The sequence below is a fragment of the Prosopis cineraria genome, unplaced genomic scaffold (assembly GCF_029017545.1).
Source record: "Prosopis cineraria cultivar Desert tree isolate PC_DT_omini unplaced genomic scaffold, ASM2901754v1 PC5, whole genome shotgun sequence".
Classification (NCBI taxonomy): Eukaryota; Viridiplantae; Streptophyta; class Magnoliopsida; order Fabales; family Fabaceae; genus Prosopis; species Prosopis cineraria.
The window spans coordinates 770,755-778,701 of record NW_026555336.1 but is presented as its reverse complement, the minus strand read 5'-3'; the positions used below and the strand labels follow the sequence as shown (position 1 = coordinate 778,701).

Genomic DNA, 7,947 nt, shown 5'->3' with positions numbered 1-7,947 from the left:
ATAGAAACTATCCTTCTTATAGATGATGGTTGATGAGAAAAGATATTAATACTATACCTATTAGTAGAAACTAGGTGGCAGACACTTAGGTATGGATTGAATAAAAGTACAATTAATGATTATATTTTTCTTGGTATTACTATAAAGGATCATATATGTATGCTACTTTGGATATTTTTTGAATTGAAATTATATTTTTATTATTTTAATGACTTTTTATAAATATATACATGCATGTATTGGAAATGTATTGTATCCAATACCTGTTTCGGTATTCGTGCATCCTAGATTTCAACATTACCAATAGTAAGATGACTCTACCTGTATTTAAACATCACTACTCATATTGATTCACTTTGTTTTCAATAAGCTTTATAGAGACACTTCTGGTATTAAGCATTCAATACTGGTAATGCTATCAATTATGAGGCTTTGTTTCACAACTCTTTGTTTTAAAGCTTCGTCTCTTTGATTTAATCATTTCTATCCACTTCTATGAGTTGTGTATCTCTCTTATTAATCTAAATCCACATTAAACACATCTTTGGATTGTTTTTAACTCATCTTGATCTTAAATTATTCCTTAACAGCCATATTACATGTGCTATGTCGTTATTCCTTTCACCTACTTTTTATCAAAGCATTAAATGCATTTAGATGTTTATCGCCTTTCTTGTTGTGAGTAAGAAACTCTACCATATAGTGCTATGCAACACCATCTTTTTTGAAGAAACTTAGAAGAAAGAAGCTCGACATTCTTACGGCTAATTCAATGAGTCTAATAGATGATCTTTCAATCTCTTCAACTATAAATAAGTTCATTTTTGAAGATGAAGGTGGAAGAGTTATTGCATGAGCTAACACATTCATATTCTTACCAACCTTTTATGCTTCCATTTACTAATTTTACACTTCACTGAATGTCTATTCTCCCTTTAAGAGAGTTTTCACTATAGTAGTTCACTTTGTAAACTTACTTTATTTACCTCTATTTTTCATACTTGAGAACAAAGGACTTAAGCTCAAGAAGTTTAAGTGGGTTTAACTATTACATTGGTAAGGAAGAGTGATTCAAACTCATAGTCTGGAATTGTATTGAAATAACCAAGGGTCCTAATTAATCTTGAGGATTTAGTAGAGAAAAATCTCAAATAAAGCCTAAGCTCTTGATGTAGGCTTAATTTGTTAGAGTTAAACCAGGATAAATACTTGTATACAATTTCCTCTCTCTCTCTTCCTCTCTCAATATATTTGGAGATATCGTTTATACTCTTATCTTATTTAATTTTGGTATTATTGGTCAAAGTTTTAATTAGCTCAATATAATACACCCTTCCTCTCAGAAACATTTACAGTATGATTCCAATATTAGTCTTAATTAACAATAAATCATGAGTGATGTCCAATTATAATGACATTATAATCTTTCAAGGCATATGAGGATTCTTTTACCATATGAGGCATCAATTTAGCCACTAAAATATTACCTGTCTCTACCCAAGATCTCAGTCTCACAATTTCAGTTTTGTCTAAAATTCGGACTTGTTTAGTCTTGAATTAATATCGAGACAACAAAATTTCTTCCATTGAATAGACCCATGCTTTTTTTGTTAAAGTAAGTACAAATGTATAACTCCTCAAGTAAGGGTGTTCAAAACTAATCTACACCAATCACACCAAACCAAACCAACATGAACCGACAAAACTAATTATAAATGAGGCTTAGTTTGGTTTTTCTTTTAACAAAACTAATTGGTTTGACTTGGTTTAGGTTTTAATTTCTGAAAACTTGAACCAAACCGAATGAAATCTTATTATGTTTATTATATATATTTTTATAAATTTGTCAAAGTTTTTTCCCCTTTTTCAAGTTTAATTATTTGTAAATCATTAGTAAAAATAAGTTACAATTAGCTCAATGTTATTTATAATTATTTAAGATAATTTTTTAACTTTATAATCAAGTGTTTTAAAGATAGTACATTGATTTTTAATAGTTGAATATGCTAATTAATTGTTAAAAAAATATTCTTTTGTACTCAAGAGATTTTTTCATTGCAAATAATAATTAGTAGTTAAAAATTATCAATTGACATAAATATATATTGATGATTATGAAGAATATCTCATTAAAAAGGTTCAAACTTGATCAAGACCTAAACCAAACCGATCCAAATCACTCAAAAACCAAACCAAATTGATTAGAGAAAAAAACCAAAATAGCGAATTGATTGGTTCGATTCAGTTTGGTTTTTTCTTAAAACCAAACCAAACCAAATCGAACTGAACTTATGAATACCCTTATCCTCAGGAATTTCAAATGCACTTAAACTCATCACTGCAGGAATTGGGTTCAAGCTTTCCCTAGCCCCTTCTCATCAATGGACTCTTGAGGTATACAAAGTAATGTAGTTCATTCAATTATGCAGGATTGAACATAAAAAATGGTGTAATAAATAAATAAATACACAAACAACATTGAAGCAAAACTTAATTTCTTGGTAAGATGATATTTTCTTTTTACTTTATTTATATTTTATATTACTTATATTCTAGTTATTAATAGAATATATTAATTAATAGAGATATAATATTAAATTCGGTAAGCCATCCTATCCAAATTTCAAGTATTAAGCCACGTTCAAACATGGATGATTATCATAAGAGATTCCTAACATATCATAAGATTCCCTTTCTTGAAAATCTACACTTTTCCAAACCCATAAAATAGAGGGAATTCTTATATCAACAAAAAATGGACACTGTAATTTTATTGCACTGTAAAAAAAGCTATTCTATGGACCATCTCTTTTTAGTAGATTATCTCATGCAAAAGATTAATATTTTATAGAAAATATCACACTATTTGCTCCCATTCTTTATCGAATCATATGAATCGATTTAGAAATAATGAAATTTCTATTTTTTTTATTAAATTACATGAAATTTTACCTAACTCCATATATGGAATGTATGAAATACCTATGAATAGAGGAATAAATTTTCTTTCATTGTATTACAATTTGATTGTACTATTTGATTCTATTCAATCAACAAAAATCCAAATAGGTTGTATAAACAAAAGGTTTTTTTTTGTACAACCTATTTGGATTTTTAATTATTTTATTTGTATGCACCAACTTTATAAGAAATAATATTGATAGCCTCTACTCATGTCCTAAATCATCTGAGACCTAGATTTGCCTCAATTATGGGTCTCGTGCCTTTAGCTTTACTCAGGTTAGCTTTTTTTATTTCAAGAGTTTGCTGAACTTCTTTGGATCCACGTCACTGCCCTTCTCCACATCATTTATTAAAACAATGATCTCATTATTTCCTATTCTAGCAAAACTGCCTATTAGAGCCATCATTACCTATTGGCAATTAAGGCGTATTTTCAAAATATCAATATCTACAACTGTGGCAATAGGTGCACAATTTGGTAATACTTTAATTTGTCCACTATTAGTAGATAAAATAATTTTCCTTCACTTTTGAATCCCAAACAATTCAATTTAGGTTTAGTATACAAAGATTTAAGGTCATTTCTTCAATTTGATCTCCATTTCTAAGTTTGTAGCCTTCGCAATAGCTTCATCGATGTTACCTACCAAATAAAAGGCATGTTCAGGAAGGCCTTCTAAACCCGAAAGCATATGGAATTTACATTACAAGTGATTCATTAAGCTTCTTTTTCTCAACACAATTTAATATTTTAGTTTACTTTTCATTTTTAACAATATTACTTTTTTATGTAACATTGAATATTCAGTGCATACTTTTGAATTACATTCAAATTTTCTTATCATATGCTCCTTCTACGTCACAATATATAGCATTTTCTAGAAATTTTAATTGGTTCAAAATAAACGGCATTGTGTTTTTTTTTTAATTGTTTTTTAATTACACCTCTACTTCATTTATTAGTGATGTTTTCGAAAAAAAAATTAATGTATTTAGAATTTTAATTATCATTGTAAAAGCACTTACATATGATGTTTAATGAATATATAATTGAAAAGATGTATAATTTTTAAGAGCTTAAAGTTTCATATAACTTGTTTAGAACCATAAAGTAGTTACAATGTTCTATATTTTACAATCCAGATGGAGAAGATTTTTGGAGAAATACCCATAGGTTCTAATTAATGAAATTAATTATAAATAGATTCACTGAATTTGTTAAGAGTTATGCCATTTAGAAGTCCAATTTAACAATTTAATGTTTACAAGTCTAAATTTTATATTTATTTGTCAAGTTGTATCATTTATAATTGATCGTGTGTGTGTATTTTCACAAGTTCTCAAAACTTGAACTGTTGTGGAAAAATACACATAATAAATTTTAAAAGACACAACTCGACTTGTAAATATAAAATTTAACTTGTAAAGATTAAATTGTTGAAGTTAACTTGGAAATAACAGAACTTTGACTTATAAATATGAAAGTTTATTTTACTTGTAAATATTAAATTTTTAATATAGGAAGCTATAACAATTTCAGACTTTGTGAATGTGCTAATGAAAATTGTTGGTATTAAAATGATTGAAAGGGTAAATTATCACTTTTGACCCTCGGACTACACCCTTAATCTTTAAAAAAAACAAAAAAGAAAATGATGCAAAACAACCCTTGCTATTAAATGAGAGACATTAAACGTCCATTAAAAATTTGTGTGGCCCACAAAATGTCCTGGGTGTCAACTAATGGGTCTTTTTATAGTTGATCAGTCATCGCGGACAAGTCAACACTAGCCAATTGACCACCCCAAGTTGGTCAATGTGGTCAAAAAGCATTAAGGTTGATTAGGCCAATTTATACATATATTATAAAACATTAATGGGTCCTAAATTGGATAACAATGGCTTATAATATGAGAAAAATATGAATAAATTACCTTAGGCTAAAGGATGAAGAATTATGCCTCTAGTTATATCCAGTCATGGATGAGGAAAAGTTGAAAATGTCAGTACGTGCTTCTACCATGAGTGAATGAAATTACAAAGGATTTGATCGGGGGCAGATGAACGGCATTCTATATGATTTCACCACGGGCAGACGAAAATACAAAGAGCACAATATAATTGTGGGTGGACAAAAAATCAAAAACACAAATCATCTGTAGAATTAATCCTAAATTAACATAATTAAGACGAAAGAACCAAACAGGCTTGGGTTAATGGGCTTTTAGATTTTTATGGTGTAAAAACTATATGACATACCTTGGGGAGGCTCATTTAGGGCATCCAATCACATCTTTGAGAGCTAGGAGGCAAAACACAAAATTTAGAAGAGTTCTTCCGAACTAGAAGCTTTAGCTCTTTATTTATTCTTTTTATTTTGTCTATGTCTTTTATTGAGAATTTGTATGACTTCTCTATGGGTTGTTTTTAAATCCCCATTGAAGGTAGTGAGTGGCTTGACTAGGATGGTTTTGCTATTTCATTTTTTTATTTATTTTTTCTATTGAACATTGAATTTTGTCTATGAAATGTACATATTTACTTTTATATTTATCTATCTTGATTTAATTGTCTTTTTATATAGATGCCCAATATTTAAATTGTCTGTGGGTAGTTTGAAGAATTAGAAAGTGAAAGACTTACATAAACTTAGAGAGATATGCATCAAAAACAAAATTAAAAATAATTTAGGTATGGGTGGTGATTTAGATCATAGCTTCATGATATAGTTAGAGAATAAAATTGAGTAGGAGCAAAATTTAACTCTAATTAAATATATTCTAATATGCTAGATGGTAATTTGACACCTTAGAAATGGTCACTATAAATGAAGGGAAATAAATAATTGAATTAGAATAAGCCATTCCAGTAAGTGAATCCTGATCCTTAGCGCTCGTTTAATTGGTTGGTTCCTATATTTTCTATCCCATTCTTGCGCTCTTTATTTAATTCAATAATTCTCTCAAATCACTTGCATTTATCATAACAAATATCATTGCTTTCCTTTGTGTTCGACCTAAAATACTCCAAATTTATTACTATACCTGGGGGGAGAGCTGGAATTGAGACTATCAAAGTGGATTTTCCTCCCACTATATCATCTACAAAAGCTATTCATCTTATAGTACAGGGTCATAATAAAGACTTAAAGAGATGAGACTATAGCTGTTAGAGTGGTTTTCATGCTAGCTAGTATATCTAGCAAGGATAAGCTAGGCCCCCGCTCTTGGTGCAATAAAAAAGGTGTTCAGGCTCTTTCTTTCACTCCTAATTCTGTTAACGCATAAGTTCCGTCGCTACTTTCTAGCCTACTATAACTAGAAGGCTATTTTCTAGTGCGATCATCCCTAGCTTGTTTGCTTGGCGGGTTTTCATTAACACAATAGTAAAGAATAAAAGAAAGTCACAGTTACATTGAGACGACAAACGAGGACAATACCTATTTCTTCTCCAAGTTGTGAGTAGAAGTAGTGGATCAAGTCACTTTAGCCGACAGGCAAACCTTTCATGATTTGTAAATCATTTATGAAGTGGCCCTTAGCAAAGATAGAAGGGAATGATCCTTGTGAGAAGGGCTGCTGGCGTTAGAAAACTACTATTGTGGTGAGTTCTCATCAAATGTTCTGGCTTGGATCAAATTCCATAGGATTGGTAAAAAATTCTTATTGCTGATGAAATTCATTTAGAAGGCTGTCCGATAATCTTGTACACTTCTGGGAGCCGATCAAGTTTTTAGAGCCATTTTCGAGTAAGGCAAACATCTTTGTTAGTTTCTTAATTTAATTTTTTTCTTTTTTTAAAACAACATTTTTTTAATTTGTTTCTTTCTTTTACTATGATGTATTTTTTTCGTTGCATGTTTACTATAAGCTCAAAAAGCCTTAGTGATTCTCTATTGACTTTTGTTAATTATGAAATTGAGCGTGCTTGCAAGGGAAATTGTAAGAAGTAGAAGCAAAGATAAAAAATAGCTATCATTGCTAACACCACCTTCCATCGTATTATGGGAGAGCTACAGAAGATGCTCTAGCTTTCATCAAGAATTTCTACTATGTGGTGTCCTTACTTCCTCTAAATGAGATGACATTAAAGATGAACTTCATATGTGATGCTTAGTGCATGGTCTTTATAATCATGCTAGTGAGTGGCTAATAAATCCACCTAAAAACTCACTCACTACATGGGATCAAATTTATGATGCTTTTATGTCAAGATTTTACTCACTGCACCACACTGAGGAGCTCCAGGTACAAGATTTTTAATTTCTCCCAACTACTAAGAGAGCCATTCCAAGAGGCATGGGAGAGATTTAATAAGCTACTAAAGCAATGTCCCTTACCATGACTTCACCCCTATAATAGTAATTAATAAATTCTAAAAGGGGTTGGTGATGGATTATCAAAACCTAGTAGACATAGCTACTGATGGCTTTGGAGGAGAAAGAATAATAGACCAAATGATAAACATTTATGAACATTTGGCTAGAAACTCAAGGCAAAAAGGCAATAGTGGGAGAAAAGTTTAGGCTTACTAAGTGGAGTCAAGCTTTAATTTGCTATCACAGCTTAATTAAAGGAGTTTAACAATAATATTTTTAACTAATCTCTAATGCCATTACTCGTAGATCTTCTATTCTTGTGGATACTACTAATTATTCTTATAGGTTTGTGCAAGTAACTACAACAACTAAGTAGTAGATGCTTACTTCATTGGTGCTGCTCAGTGTCAAGGAAGGCCTTATAATCCTTATGGTGACACCTACATACAACTCTAGATAGAAGAATCACCCTGATTTCTAATGGAAACCATATAAAGGCACCAAATGGAATTTGAACAGCAGAAAATGCCATTTGCCCTATCACTACAGCCTTCAACCATTGATACACGCTTCAATAAGTTGGAGGAGCTATTATCTAAAATGTGCATTACTCAAGACAAAGCTCTCCAAACTATGGAAGCTTATATCAATCTGCTAATAGAAAT

At 30.4% G+C, this 7,947-nt stretch overlaps 1 non-coding gene across 1 annotated transcript; it reads right to left on the bottom strand.

Annotated features, from left to right (window-relative positions):
- Nucleotides 1–7,203: 7,203 nt before the first annotated feature.
- LOC129312270 (small nucleolar RNA R71) lies at nucleotides 7,204–7,311 on the bottom strand. The gene has a single exon (XR_008593514.1). It is a non-coding gene; the product is annotated as a small nucleolar RNA R71 (small nucleolar RNA).
- Between the last annotated feature and the right edge of the window lie 636 nt (nucleotides 7,312–7,947).